Here is a 15,966-nt window from a genome sequence, read left to right as displayed (position 1 = left end):
CCTTCCAAATAGCTTTTATGAAGCCAACATCACCTTGATACCTAAACCAGACAGAGACGCTACCAAAAAAAAATTACAGACCAATATCACTGATGAATGCAGATGCAAAGATCCTCAACAAAATCCTGGCAAATAGGATTCAATGCCTCGTTAAGAAGATCATCCACTACGATCAAGTAGGTTTCATCCCAGGAATGCAAGGCTGGTTTAACATCCGTAAATCTATCAACATAATACAGAACATCAATAACAAGAAAAATAAAAACCACATGATCATATCAATAGATGCAGAGAAAGCATTTGTTAAGGTCCAACACTCATTCTTGATCAAAACTCTCAGCAAGATGGGAATGGAGGGAACCTTTCTCAATATAGTGAAGGCCATCTACCACAAGCCAGTGGCAAATATTATCCTCAATGGAGAAAAACTGAAAGCCTTCCCTCTAAATTCTGGCACAAGACACGGCTGTCCTCTCTCACCACTCCCTATTCAACATAGCACTAGGGAAGTACTTGCTATAGCGATTAGGCAAGAAAAAGGATATCAAGGGAATCCTGATAGGAAAGGAAGAAGTCAAGCTCTCACTGTTTGCAGATGAACATGATACTCTACTTAGAAAACCCTAAAGACTTCTATCAAAAAGCTTCTAGAAACAATAGACTCATATAGCAAGGTGGGCAGGCGACAAAATTAACACACAAAAATCAATGTGCCTTTCTAGAATACCAATAGTAATAAGATGAAATGGGACATTAAGAAAACAACCCCATTCACAATAGTATCCACACAAACTCAAATATCTTGGAATCAACTTGACTAAATATGTGAAGGACCTATACAAAGAAAACTATAAAACTCTGCTCCAGAAATAAGAGAGGACACACGGAAATGGGAAACACATACCCTGCTCATAGGATTGGCAGGATTAACATCATCAAAATGTCTATACTCGCCCCAAGGCATTATACAGATTTAATTGCCATCCCTCTAAAGATACCCATGACATTCTTCAAAGAAGTGGATCATACACTTTTGAAATTCATTGGGAACTATAAACACCCTCGAATAGCTAAAGCAATCATTGGGTAAATAAGAATATGGGAGGAATTAGCTTTTCCCAACCTTAAACTGTACTACAAAGCAACAGTTTATCAAAACAGCATGGTATTGGATTAAGGATAGGTCCTCATATCAGTGGAATAGGCTTGAATACTCAGAAAATGTTCCCCAGAGATACAACCATCTAATTTTTGATAAAGGAGCAGGAAATCCTAAATGGAGTAGGAGGGAAAGCCTCTTCAACAAGTGGTGTTGGCACAATTGGATAGCCACTTGGCAAAAAATTAAACTTAGACCCCCCAGCTAACATCATGTACAAAGGGTAAAAATCCAAATGGATTAGAGACCTCGATATCATGGCCCCAAAACCATAAGATAATATAGAGACAGCACATAGGCAAAACACTCCAGGACATTACAGGCATCTTCAAGGAGGAAGACTGCACTCTCCAAGGGCAAGTGAAAGCAGAGATAACAGATGGGAATATATTAAGCTGAGAAGCTTCTGCACCTCAGAAGGAAATAGTGGCCCAGGATACAAGAGCCACCCACTGAGTGGGAGAAACTATTCACCCAATACCCATCAGATAAAGGGCTAATCTCCAAAAATATACAAGGCACTGACAGAACTTTACAAGAAAAAAGAACATCTAACCCCATCAAAAAATGGGGAGAAGAAATGAACAGACACTTTGACAAAGAAGAAATACGCATGGCCAAAAGACACATGAAAAAATGTTCCACATCACTAATCATCAGGGAGATGCAAATCAAAAACAACGATGAGATACCACCTCACACCCCAGAGAGAATGGGCACACATCACAGAAGAATGAGAATAAACAGTGTTGGCGGGGATGTGGAGAGAAAGGTACTCTTATCCACTGCTGTTGGGGAATGCTGTCTAGTTCAACCTTTATGGAAAGCGATATGGAGGATTCCTCCAAAAACTGGAAATCGGAGCTCCCATACGATCCAGCTATACCACTCCTAGGAATATAACCCTAGGAACACAAAAATACAATAAAAAAACCCCTTCCCTTACACCTATATTCATTGCAGCTCTATTTACCATAGCAAGACTCTGGAAACAACCAAGATGCCCTTCAACAGAGACGAATGGCTAGAAGAAAGTCTGGTGGTACATATACACAATGGAATATTATGCAGCTTTCAGGAGAGTTGAAGGTCATGAAATTTTCCTATACATGGATGTACATGGAATCTATTATGCAGAGTGAAATAAGTCAGAGAGAGGAGAGAAAAACGCAGAATGGTCTCACTCATCTATGGGTTTTTAAGAAAAATGAAAGACACCCTTGTAATAATAATTTTCAGACACAAAAGGGAGAAAAGAGCTTGGAGAGTTCCAGCTCACCTCAGGAAGCTCACCACATAGAGTGATTGAGTTTAGTTAGAGAAATAGACTACATTATGAACTGTCCTAATATTGAGAATGTAGAGGGAAATGTTGAGCCTGTTTAGGGGTACAGGCGGGGGTTGGTGGGGAGGGAGGGAGATTTGGGACTTGGGTATGGAATGTTTGCACTGGTGATGGGTGGTGTTCCTTTTATGACTGGAAACCCAAACACAATCATGTATGTAATCAAGGTGTTTAAATAAAAAAAATTATGCATTAAAAAAAAAAAAAAAAAAGATCTCCCAGCGTCCCATATGGTCCCCTCCAAGCCAAGGGCGATTTCTGAGCGCAAATTGCCAGGAGTAACCCCTGAGTGTCAAACGGGTGGTGGCCCAAAAACCAAAATAAATAAATAAATAAAATAAAATAAGATAAATAAATAAATAAATAAAAAAGAAAAGGAAAAAAGAAATGTAAACTAAAAAAATAACAATAAAAAAGAAATGAAAACTCAAAAAAAAAAAAAAAAAGGGAAGGTGCTTTTTATTTGACTCTACCACAGTCTCAAAGGGTACCTTTTTGTACACTTAGAGTGTAAAGGTAACTCTCAAATTTGTTAAAGCTGGTTGGCTGTCAATGTTTCTAGTCTTAATGAGTGCTCTACCTGAAATAGATGATATTTTTAATTTACATCTAAAAATCTTATTTTTAAAAATAGAGTAGCCTGTCCAGAAGTATAAAATTTTGTGATAGTCGCTAAGAAATTGGTAATAGTGAAAGCAGGAGCTAAGTGACACAATTTTAGTATGTCTTTATCAATCCAAATATTTTACAGTCACTGTCCGAAAATGTTAATCTTTCAAACTTATCTTCAAGTCTTTAATTTGAACTATTTGGTAACATAGAAAAACATGGGGCTTTGTTTCTTGGGATCCACTTTCTCTCCCATCTCTTATCTCCTATCCAAGTAGGGATTAATCAATTAGTGATCACTGCAGACTAATGTATTGTTTAATTAACAATGAAAAGCAATAGCATAATTGTTAGCCTTCCATCTTGTCTTCATGTTGGAGAGCAGCCAACATGTCAGTAATCTTCAAATGAATTGTCTTTCAAAATGAAGATATTAATAGAAAATTATATAATTTCTTCTGATTACTTTCAGCAGCATGGCCTCAGGGACTGGTATGTGTATTTGTTTTCCTTAGTTCACAAAGCAGTGTATCTATGAAACATAGTTGAAAAACTGGTTTCAGTGATATTTTTATTCCATGCTCCTCTTTGGTCTTTTCAGTCATTTTTATGACTTTGACAGTATGTGGAACAAGTGGTAATATGCTATATGTTTCTTTCACCATTACTCTTCTTGAATGTTAGTATGCTGGAATCTTTTTATATCATCCAACATCCAATTTTTATTTTAACTTGGGTTTGAAATTCAGTTACAAGTCAAGCAGCCAGAGTTGTTTAATAGTATCAGTCACCTGACACACTTTGAGATGTTGAAACATCTTCTCTTTTCACACCTATTAACCATAGTACAGGGAGTTGCAAGAATACTAGACATTCAAGTTTCATCTTAATCAGTAAAAGTAATTGATAGTTATTAAACATAGAAAAGGGAGAATAGCAGAGAATGTATCTACTTATGATTTGTGTTGCTGGAGAATGTTTTGATCCTTTATGATTTTATTAATTATAGAGAATAAGTCATACTATGGTATCTAGTAGATCGTATAACTATACATCTTATTTTACATGAGGAAGCAAATAATTTAAAATCAAACTGACATCAAGGCAGATAGTTTTCCAAAAGGAAGTTTATTTCTGTTAGTAAGCTCTTCAGCCTGGTGTCCTCTATCAATTTAAATCTGACAAAACATTCAATATATCTAAACAACTGACTCAAGACTTCTAAAATAATGTGAATTGTTTTGTTTGCTTTACAAAAAGGTATCTTGGAGGCTTCAGATGTATCTTTGTATAATTCATCACTCACTTTAGTATTATTCTGAGACTAATATTCTCCTCATTGACTCCAGAACATGAATGCAGGACTAAATAAAGCTTTGGTTTCCTTACTTTGAAGGCTACAAGTAATTATTTTTACCCTCAACTCCTTGTCCCTGTCCAATAAGTCAAAGTTCCCAGAGTATAAATGAATATTGTGAACATTTTGTATATTTGAGGAAATATTGACCCATATTTAGTCATGCTCATGGCTTCGTCCTGACTCCTCACAACAGTATATACCATGCTAGAGATCGAACTGGGGTTTTCATTTTCAATGTGAGCATTTTAATCCCCATATTATTTATAAGATCTCATTCTAAAATTTTGTTTTCAAAATTAGTGAGAAATTTTTCTAGTGAATCAAGAGACAATGAATTAGATTGAATAGTATGTAAAATGAATACATGTACATATGTCTTATAAAATATTATAAATATAATATAAATATAAATATTTCTTATAAATATCTCTGTTCCCCACATTAGAGTTTCTGTCCAAAACCTATTATCCTTTCTTCAGAGATCTTTTTTATTCCACTGTTTTTACTTTATAGGACCTCAGCTTTCCTAGTTTACCTAGTTCAAGATTTTTCAGTAAAAATAATTGTCTGAAATTTTCTTCAAGCATTCTGCTTTGAAAAGTCACCCTGCTCCTTCTCAAGTAGACTATCACAAAATTAGTCCAACAAAACAGTCCTTGTTTTATCTCATTGCTCTCTATCTATTTGTCTGTTCTGATTCTCAGGAGTTTTAATTGACTGACATTTTATATTATGTTAAAAAAGTATAATGAATAGCAATGTTGTACTTATGAACAAGGTGTGTGTAAGTTTAGCAAAGTATGATATGATTTTTCATATTGACAGTGAAGAGTACTTCAAGATGATCTCAACATTATCTGAAAACTGTGGGTTTGTGGAAGGTAGTAATGAAGTTTTGGTGTACTTTTTTTTAAGACAGATTTCAAATTGGTGCTGAATATTTTTTTTCTAAAAATGGTATAGTGTATATATTCATTAATTTTTATTGTGGTCGAAGTGAATTACAATTCTTTCACAGTAATATTTGAGGCACATAGTGACAATGAGTGAGGGACATTCCCACCACCAGTGTTGTCTTCCACCCCCTGTTCCCAGCATGCATCCCACGTTCTCCTCCTTTACCCTTATTAATGTTTAGTGCAACTACTCCCCTCTTTGTACAGCTTGTTGTAAATTGGGTATCAATTCTGTTGCCATTGACTTTGGATTTGGTAATTCATGTCTGATCAGTTTTTGTTTCCACCAAGATGAAACATTTGACTGTCCTTGGTATCATTGGGGGAAGGGAAAAAAGGCAAACAAAAAAGAGAAAAACTAGGATGAGTCTGTCTAGGGTTTAGAAATATCCATTAGAGAGAAGAAGGGAAAAAAAAGGAAGAAAAAGGTAAGGTAAAACAAAACAAAATATAAACAAAAAAGAATAAGGGAGTATCAACAAAATTACTATAAGAATATATGAAGAATAGACCAAAAGCCAAACCATCAGCTATGGAAAAAAAAGGAAAACAAACAATAAAAACTCAAAAAACCCATCAAAAAACCAGACCAGCAACTTCTTAAAAAATGGTTGAGTTTCTCCTCCTCCTCCTCCTCCTCCCCTCCTCCTCCTCCTCCTCCTCCTCCTCCTCCTCCTCCTCCTTCTTCTTCTTCTTCTTCTTCTTCTTCTCCTCTCCTCCTCCTCCTCCTCTTCTTCTTCTTCTTCTTCTTCTTCTTCTTCTTCTTCTTCTTCTCTTCTTCTTGTGTTTTGTTTATTTATTTGTTTTTCTGCATAGACATGGTAAATATTCGGGAAATTACAGTGGGAATTCCGTTGGCCAAAGAGATACAGTGTTTCATAACCCTTGAAGCATACTGCCATGGGAACAACTACAGGCTCCATGCTCACTCATTTACACACCCCAAGGTCTTTTTTATGGTGTCAAGAAACTTTAAACTCAGATGTAGGTGATGAATGAAAAGGGAAAAGTGGGGCGGGTAGGTGGCGCTGGAGGTAAGGTGTCTGCCTTGCAAGCAGATCCCCCTGGCGTCCCATAGGTCCCCCCCAAGCCAGGGGCGATTTCTGAGCACATAGCCAGAGAGTAACCCCTGAGTGGACAAACGGGTGTGTGGCCCCAAAAACCATAAAAAAAAAAAAAAAGAAAAAAAGAAAAGGGAATAGTATATTAAATAAGTTTGAAATCTCAAATTACACCAAGGCCTTTGAACATGCATTCCACATTTTAAATGATTAAAACATAATTTTTATTTTAGAGAACTTTGTATTTTTATTTTTATGAGAATTCATTAGTGTTTATGCAATAATCATTCATACTTTTTATAACCCTATTCATTTTAATATAATGATATTAGGTAATGATACTATAAGTAATATTTACTATAATGATAATAGGCAGATATTGAAGAGAAAAATTCTGAGGAAATATCATGCCTCATTAACTCTTGTGTGAAATAATTATTTTGAAAACAATTTATACTGTGATTAAAAGAAAAACATACTAGGGAATAGGGCAAACAAAACACTACTTTTTTCAACTTGCTACTTTCTGGACAGTTAAACAGGAAAACTAAATTGTTAAAAGTACAGCTACAAAGTACACAATTTATACTGCTATTCTTAATTTATAAAATTGAATTCCCAATATAGTTGAATAGAATTTACCTCTTTTATATTCTTAATCAGTGCATATAATTATATGCCCTTTTTAGACAAAACCCTGCAGGAAACATACACCTCATTATGGTTTTGAAGGTACTGAATAAAGTGGAGTAATTTGTATTGTGATTAGCCTTGATTAGTATAGCACTTATTTTTGTATGTTTGTTTTTTGGGGCTACATTCAGCAGCACTCATGGGGGCTACTCTGACCCTGCACTAAGAAAATACTCCCGGTTGTCTGTCTCAGGTTACCAAGTGGGATGCCTGTTTAAAACTGAGGACCCAATGCATGCAAAGCAAATGCCCTACCACACTGTGCTTTCACTGCTGCCATTTATAATATTTTCCCCCTGACATTAATACTTTCTCATTTTTAATTTCTTTCACTTTCAGTATTTTATTTTTTTTATTTTACTTGTCCAAGTTACTTATACTTGCTTCATTTACTTTTCACTAAGACTCCTTCCTTCTTCCAGATTCTTTCAGATGATCATCTGACATCTTCACTGTTCCATTTTGTGTTGCCCTTATGGGATTAAGTATTGTATTATTATACTATATTATTCAGGTTTTGAAAAGTTAGAGATTAAGCAAATTGTTTCTCCCTTTATAACAGAATTCTGTCATATTTTTAAATATTTTTCTTATTTTTATGTCAGTCTAAAAAACTGTCATTTCTCTATGTTTTATTTAAAAAAGATAAAAGTCAGAAGTATACTTGTCTTAATCATTTACATCTGTTTACCAGGTGGATCTGTGGTTTGGGTGCAGTTTGTACTCCTTTCATTCCATGATCTACCATCACAGTTGTTTTCTTTATATGAGGGATTGACAATCCTTGGACATTCTTCAAAGTTTCTCATCAAAGTAATATTTTAGATTATTATATACTTAATACAAAATAATTGTCTTATTTTATAATAATTTAATTTCTATCCTACTTAATTTAGAACTGATCAGTTCTAGGCAGGAAATGGTATGATCAGCTCTAGGCAGGAAATGGGTATATATATATATATATTATGCAATCCTAAAATTTCAGATATAAATAGGTAAATCCCTTCACAAAAAAGTCATAAGAATTGAGGAAATGCAGCAGAATGTGGGGAATAGTGTGTCCTGATCAAAAGATGTTAAGAGAATCTGTGCCAATCATTTGAAATAAAAGAAACAGTAAATCTGAAACTTCTCAGTGGAGAATAGTTTATAAGGCTAAAGTCATAGAAATTTACTGTACCAGACAAGTTTGTTTTTTATTGTTTTGAAACATTACACAGGGGATGAAGAGAATATAAACAGCAGATGGAATCTATCAGAACTTTAATGAAAACTTGATAAAAATACATGAGAAAATGTTAGGTAAAAACCAATTTATATTAATTGTCTTCTTGAGCATTGGGTAACTTCACTGATTTTGTGGTGGATAGGGAAAGAAAATAAATTAATATATAATAGCAATTGACAATAAAATATGAATGTTGGAATAAAAAAAACACCAGATTAGGGTGAAAAATAGATAGACTGTGAACTGAAGCATGGGTGAAGGAGCTTGTTTACATTTGTTGTGGTAAGATGAGCTAGTAGTTTACAGAATCCATAAATTTAAAAAATATTATAACAAATACTTTACTATAATTTAAAAATAATACTGTAAACCTTATCTTTATATGCATCCTTTCACTGAAAACTACAGAAATTATGTCTATCCTTTAAAACAAAAATGTCTATCTGCTAATGAGGACGATTTTCACAATATGAATAAGATAAATGGAGGACTACTTTTAGAATTGCTACATTTAATACCTTAATTCTATGAAATCAAGTTAATATTTGAGGACATGAAATAATACCATATTAGCCTGAGATATAAAAATAACAGGTGATGCTTGAGTTTTCTATTGGAAATGTGTAATACATAAAATACAAATACATAATCAAGAAAATTAAAGATCACATGTGATAATACAACTGATTTTCTACCAAGCTTATACTTAATTTGTATCTGTTTGATAACATCTTTCTATATTATCTGTAGATATCAGTCATGTATCATTTTAATATATCATATTTAAAAATTATAAAAATGATGTTTGAAGTCTCAGAAAGAAATTAAATAATTTTTTGATATTTTATTGTGATTATTCCTACATATAAACAATGGCCAAGTTAGGTATGAGAGTGAGTACTGGGATGAAATATTTTGCATTCAGGTGATTGAATCAAAGTTTATTCTCCTATTCTGCTTATTTTCCAAGTGAACATCACATGTTCTCTCAAGGACTACTAGTAATATAAGCACTGCTAGGCATAGCTTTGATTTTCTTTCCCCACAAAAATGTATACAAATTATGAAAACATACTTTCTTAATTTATTCATGAGAAAATTGTGTCCCAAGGAGATGGTTAAGTTCTTCTAATATTATATATAGTGATTAATTTATTAAATAAAAACATTTTCGTCCACTTTACTCTAAATGCATGGTTTTCAGAAAGGAGTTATTTATTAGAAAAAATAGCACTGTTAACTAATTTCCAAAGATTTAGCTACTGATAATGTTTTTGGAACTGGAGAAAAAGTATATCCTCATACATTATAATATAAATTTTTCATTAGAACTTTTCCTACAGACATTCCATGTCTTTTTTATAAGAGGCTTACTTGAGTTTAATAAATTTTTCTACTTCTGAGTATCAGTAAAAATAAACTATTTATTCCTTGGATGGACATTTTGCTTCTACCTTCTGCTAGAGTTTCGCAGTCTATGGAGATAGAATGGTACCTAACATAAAAACCTTTATTTATGATGGACTTTTTATTTTACTGCAGAAATAGACTTTATATTGTGGTTATAGCATGCAATATTATTAAAAATTGTTTCCCATTTCTAATGTCCATTATTTATTGTTTTCACAATAAAAATTACATAATTATTTTAACATTATACACATGTGGTATATAGTTGATAGCTATGACTGTGAAATGTGGTTTCTTAGAAACTACAAATATATCTTGGAAGGACAAATACATTGCCATGAAATACTCAGAAAAAACTCTTTACTATAAATTGTATGTTTTTTGTGTTCCTAGGGTATATTCCTAGGAGTAGTATATCTGGGTCATATGGGAGCTAGATTTCCAGTTTTTTGGAGGACTCTTCATATTGCTTTCCATAAAGGTTGAACTATACGGCATTCCCACCAGCAGTGGATAAGAGTTTCTTTCTCTGCCAACACTGCTTGTTCTCATTCTTTGTGGTGTGTGCCAATCTCTGGGGTGTGAGATGGTACCTCATAGTTGTTTTGATTTACATCTCCCTGATGATTAGTGATGTGGAGAATTTTTTTCATGTGTCTTTTGGCCATTTATACTTCTTTGTCAAAGTGTCTGTTCATTTCTTCTCCCCATTTTTGATGGGATTAGATGTTTTTTTTTCTTGTAAATTTCTGTCAGTGCCTTGTATATTTTGGAGATTAGCCCATTTTCTGATGGGTATTGGGTGAATAGTTTCCTTACAACTATATTCATTGCAGCACTATTTACCATAGCAAGACTCTGGAAACAGCCAAGATACCCTTCAACAGATGAATGGATAAAGAAATGTGGTACATATACACAATGGAATATTATGCAGCTGTCAGGAGAGATGAAGTCATGAAATATTCCTATACATGGATGTACATGGAATCTAATAAGTCAGAGAGAGAGAAAGATGCAGAATGGTCTCACTCATCTATGGGTTTTAAGAAAAATGAAAGACATTCTTGCAATAATAACTTTCAGAAACAAAAGAGAAAAGAGCTGGAAGTTACAGCTCACCTCATGAAGCTCACCACAAACAGGGATGAGTTTAGTTAGAGAAATAACTACGTTTTGAACTATCCTAATAATGAGAATGTATGAGGGAAATAGAAAGCCTTTCTAGAGTACAGGCGAGGGTTGGCTGGGGAGGAGGGAGATTTGGGACATTGGTGATGGGAATGTTGCACTGGTGATGGGGTGGTGTTCTTTACATGACTGAAACCCAAACACAATCATGTATGTAATGAAGTTGTTTAAATAAAAAATTAAAAAAATTGTATGTTAACTTAAAAATATTTGTACACACTTATATATACACAAATATATATGTATATTTGTCTGAAATTAAAATTTAAAATGAACTTTTCCTGGTTATTACTCAATGTTTGAAATAATCACTCTAGTCTAAATAAGACTGTATGGTTTATCTGAACCCTGTTGTCCAAAGCACTATGGACACTATAAGGTTAGTGCTAATTTAGATTTTTTTGAATCAAAATTATTTAAAAATTAATTGTATTTTTTTTCCTTTCATGAAAGTGTGGGCCTCTCAGCCAGTGTTACACAATTGTTTTTTTCTGGTTATAAATGACCAAACAGCTGGTCATTCAATAGTAGGGCTCAAGGATGTAGAGCTGTTTGGTCTCTGTCCTGCTGTGTAGATAACACCAGGACACACTCAGAAATGCTCAGGGTCCTCCACCCCTTTGGCAAGAGATGCCCAAGAGGTCTCTGTTGTGCCAAATATTGAACCCTAATTGGTATACTCTCTTCTAGCCCTCAAAGGCATATTCTTCTGAAGCAGCATTATTTTGGCTTGGGGGTAAAGAATTAGGTCTCATTTTGCAGTGCTCAGAAACTACTTAAGTCTCAATGCTCAGAGTTTACTTGTGATGGAATTTGGGGTTCTATATGTAGTACTGGGGATTAGTTTCATTGCATGCAAAGTTTATGCCTTAAATCCTGTATTTTTTTTTTTACAGCTTTTGAAAGGGGTATTTTTTTTTTTTACTGTCTAGATATTCTTCTAGCTGTCTTTGTGTTGAATACTTTACAACATAAAATATCAGATATATAAAAATATATTACAAGCCATCTTACACCACGCATATTATAGAACAGCTACTACAAAATAATTAATCCTTGCAAAAGAGAGCAGTTTGTTTTTTGTTTTTGGTTTCTGGGCCACAACTGGTGACTCTCAGGGGTTTCAGGGGTTACTCCTGGCTATGCACTCAGAAATTGCTCTTGACTTGGGGGACCATATGGGACTCGGGGTACGAAACATGGTCCATCCTAGGTTAGCACATGTCAGGTAAACACCTTACTGCTGCACCACTGCTTGGACCCCAAGAGAGCAGAAATTTTTAGAAACTAATCTGATCAATCTTTGAAGGCCAGAAGTCCATTTATAATGCTGTCAAGAGAAATATCTCTTATAACTGTAACAAATAAATTTTAGTTTTAAGGATTATTTGAATTTTGGAAATTTCAGAATTTCTTACTGCCTCCAGATTTCATGAAGAACTTAGACTGACTCTTAAGATTAGAGATTTTTGAACCCTTGAGAAACTTGATTTCTGAGATCCTTGGAAATAAGTTTTCTTAATGTTCTTACTGACTCTTTCAGGACTGTTCACTACTTCAAGATTTTCAGCTCTTTGCTTCATAGTTATTTTCACATAGGTTTTGTCTTTAACCAAAGCTTTCTTGAATAGGAACTTTTAGATGTTTCCCAGATAGCATGAAAAATCATGCTAGATGTATTTTTATCCTTAGGAATATAGATTTTTTTTGTAAATTGTTTCTCTTGAAACTATAGGAAACTTTAGATGCACAAATATACATTTTAACAAATATATATATATATTTTAAATCAGCTACAAGCATTTTGTGTTTCACAAGTGCTAGATCATGTATGGAATCTGTAATAAGGGCCTGGTCAAAGGAATTGTCCCAACACAGCAATGGCAGAACAGTTGTTACCACATTACCTATTAGCCCATTTTTCCCAGTATAGAGATGAATGATATTGAAGGGTAAAAATTATGCAGTCAAAATGTAAACATTCATCCAATAAAAGTATGAGAAATTTTCACTAATTGAAAATAATTTGGACGATATGTTCACCTTGACAGTACATATACTAAAATTGGAACGAAAAAGAGAAGATTAGCATGGCCCCTGCGCAAGGATGACAAGCTAATTCGTGAAGGTTCCATATTTTTTAATACTTAATAACATAAAGCAAGTGAAGGAGCTTATCTCTGTGCTTTGTGAAACTAATCAAGCAATTAATCCCAAATTGCTTCAGTTGGTTGAAGACAGGTTTACGTCGTTCCCAGGGTAGAGGAGGCACGAAAGATGATCGTTGGGACAGATATTCTGCATGCAAAATAGGGGCGGATTTAATACCTTTGGAGACAGGGAAAACTATGATAGAGGTTATTCAAATTTGTTTAAGAGAGATTTTGGGGCAAAAACTCAGAATGGTGTTTACAGTGCTGCAAATTATGCCAATGGAAGTTTTGAAAGCAATTTTGTGTCTGCTGGTATACAGACCAGTTTTAGGACTGGTAATAAAACAGGGACTTTCCCAGAATGGTATTGATAGCAGTCTACAATATAGAAGTAATGTTCCAAATTTGCACAGTGGTATGAATTGACAGGCATATGCATATCCTGGTACTGCATCTGCACCTATGATTGATTATCCAATGCCACTCAATACAGACTTTAGAAGTATATGGAAAGTGTCTATTTTTTCATAATTGCTCTTTATATTGTGTGTTATCAGACAGGATAGTTATTTAAGAAACATGGAAAATGCAGAAATGACTGCAGTGCAGCAGTAATGATGGTGCACATTTTCACTATTTAAGTTGGATACTTCTCTACATTTCTGAAAAAGTTTTTAGGATTTTTTTTTGTACTAGAAAATGCAGGCAGTGTTTTCACAAAAGTAAATATACAGTGATTTGAAATACAATACATGAAGGCAATGCATGGCCTTCCAATAAAAAATATTTGAAGATTAAATACAATTTGGATGATTTTTATACCATTATTTTTGATGAGTACATGATTTTGTTGAATCATAAATATGAGCTCACCACCTATGTGTGAGGTCTTACTTAACAATTAAGAATAGATACATTCATTACTCTTCAATTAAAGGATGAGTATACTAAGGTTAAATTTGTTCAACATAACATTGGACTCAAATCCATGACCAATTTTAAAGTACCTGTTAAACTTTGCCCTATTGGATTATTTAATAAGTATCACAACCAATTCCTTTCATTCCTAATTTAATGCAAAATTAAAGTCAAAAAATATTTTTAATATAAACTGACCTAGCTAGATTTATGTTGTATAATGAATTGACAGTGGAGATTATATTTGACATTAAATGGAGGGGAGATATTCAGAATTCAAAATAATATATATAACAATTATAATGATACATGTAATGCAGATAATTAACCTTATAAGAAGTATGTTTGAGGAATAACATCTTTTTGAGACTTTATTTCAATATACAGTTTAGAGGGGCCAGAGAGATAGCATGGAGGTAAGACATTTGCCTTCCATGCAGAAGGTCATTGGTTCAAATCCCAGCATCCCATATGGTGTCCTGAGCCTGCTAGGAGTGATTTCTGAGCATGGAGACAGGAGTAACCCCTGAGTGCTGCTGGGTGTGACCCAAAAACAAAAAAAAAAAAACAAAAAAAAACCAAAAAAACAAAAAAAAACTTACAGTCTAGAAAAGCTATATGTTTAATGTATAAACACACTGTCACCAAAACTCCTAAGACATATACATCTCTTCTATATTTAATAAATGGTTTCCTTAGCCATTTATTTAGAGAATTTTAGATACATTAAGATGTGAACTATGTTTAAGAAATTTTATTACTGAAATTACTGAAGGAACTTGGTTTTTATGTTTATTACTGAAATATTTAACAGTAGGCACTGGATAGTAGCCAAGCCTTCAGCGAAGGTCTTTATACTCTGACCTATTTATAAGCGTATTAATTTACACTATCTATTAAAGGAAATATAAACAAATATACATATAAAGTAAAATGCTTAACCTAGACCAAAACCAGACTTAAATACAACATTTAAAGAACATCATTAGTCCAAGTAGACCACTTGCCTAGTGCACAACAGATTCAGATTAGATTCTTGGCACTACTTATGGTCCCCCAAGCCAGCCAGGGGTGAGCCTTGTGATAGATATAGGCATAAACTTTGAGGACCACCAACTTTGACCCCACAATAAAGAAAAATTCAGCATTAAGTACTAGTCTTTTTAAAAACAGATGAATCAATTTATCTATTGAAGACTAACTAATTAGTTCAATTGCCATTTTCTCATTATATAGTTTAAACTTTTCTATTTATAACATCATTCTCTAGGCCTTCAGTTCAATAAGTCTTCATCTTACATCTCCTTCTTGAGAAACAGTGTAAAGAAGTTCTTACCTGAATGTATTTTCCTAAACAATGTCTTAACCTTACCTCACCCACAAAACAGATTAGACACATATAAGGGAGTAGTCATTTCAAAAAGTGCTGGATTTGGGGCTTGAGCGATAGCAGATTGGTAAGGCATTTGCCTTGCATGTAGCTGACCTGGATTTGATCCCTGGTATCCCATCTGGTCAATAAGCCTGCCAGAAGTGATTTCTCAGCACAGAGCCAGGAGTAACCCCTGAGTGCCTCTGGGTATGTAGGAAGGAAGGAAGGAAGGAAGGAAGGAAGGAAGGAAGGAAGGAAGGAAGGAAGGAAGGAAGGAAGGAAGGAAGGAAGGAAGGAAGGAAGGAAGGAAGGAAGGAAGGAAGGAAGGAAGGAAGGAAGGAAGGAAGGAAGGAAGGAAGGAAGGAAGGAAGGAAGGAAGGAAGGAAGGAAGGAAGGAAGGAAGGAAGGAAGGAAGGAAGGGAAGGGAGGGAGGGAGGGAGGGAGGGAGGGAGGGAGGGGAGGGAGGGAGGGAGGGAGGGAGGGAGGGAGGAAGGAAGGGAGGGAGGGA

At 34.3% G+C, this 15,966-nt stretch overlaps 1 protein-coding gene and 1 non-coding gene across 2 annotated transcripts in view; both read left to right on the top strand.

The window, feature by feature from the left end:
• SGCZ (sarcoglycan zeta) overlaps positions 1 to 15,966 on the top strand; it is a 1,030,117-nt gene that overhangs the window by 128,408 nt on the left and 885,743 nt on the right. The gene's annotated exons all lie outside the window — the stretch shown is intronic.
• LOC126007341 (U6 spliceosomal RNA) lies at positions 13,053 to 13,157 on the top strand. Its single transcript, XR_007494922.1, has one exon. It is a non-coding gene; the product is annotated as a U6 spliceosomal RNA (small nuclear RNA).

The sequence above is a fragment of the Suncus etruscus genome, chromosome 4 (assembly GCF_024139225.1).
Source record: "Suncus etruscus isolate mSunEtr1 chromosome 4, mSunEtr1.pri.cur, whole genome shotgun sequence".
In the NCBI taxonomy this organism is placed as follows: Eukaryota; Metazoa; Chordata; class Mammalia; order Eulipotyphla; family Soricidae; genus Suncus; species Suncus etruscus.
Note: the sequence above shows the minus strand (reverse complement) of the source record. Positions and strands in the feature narration are given on the sequence as shown.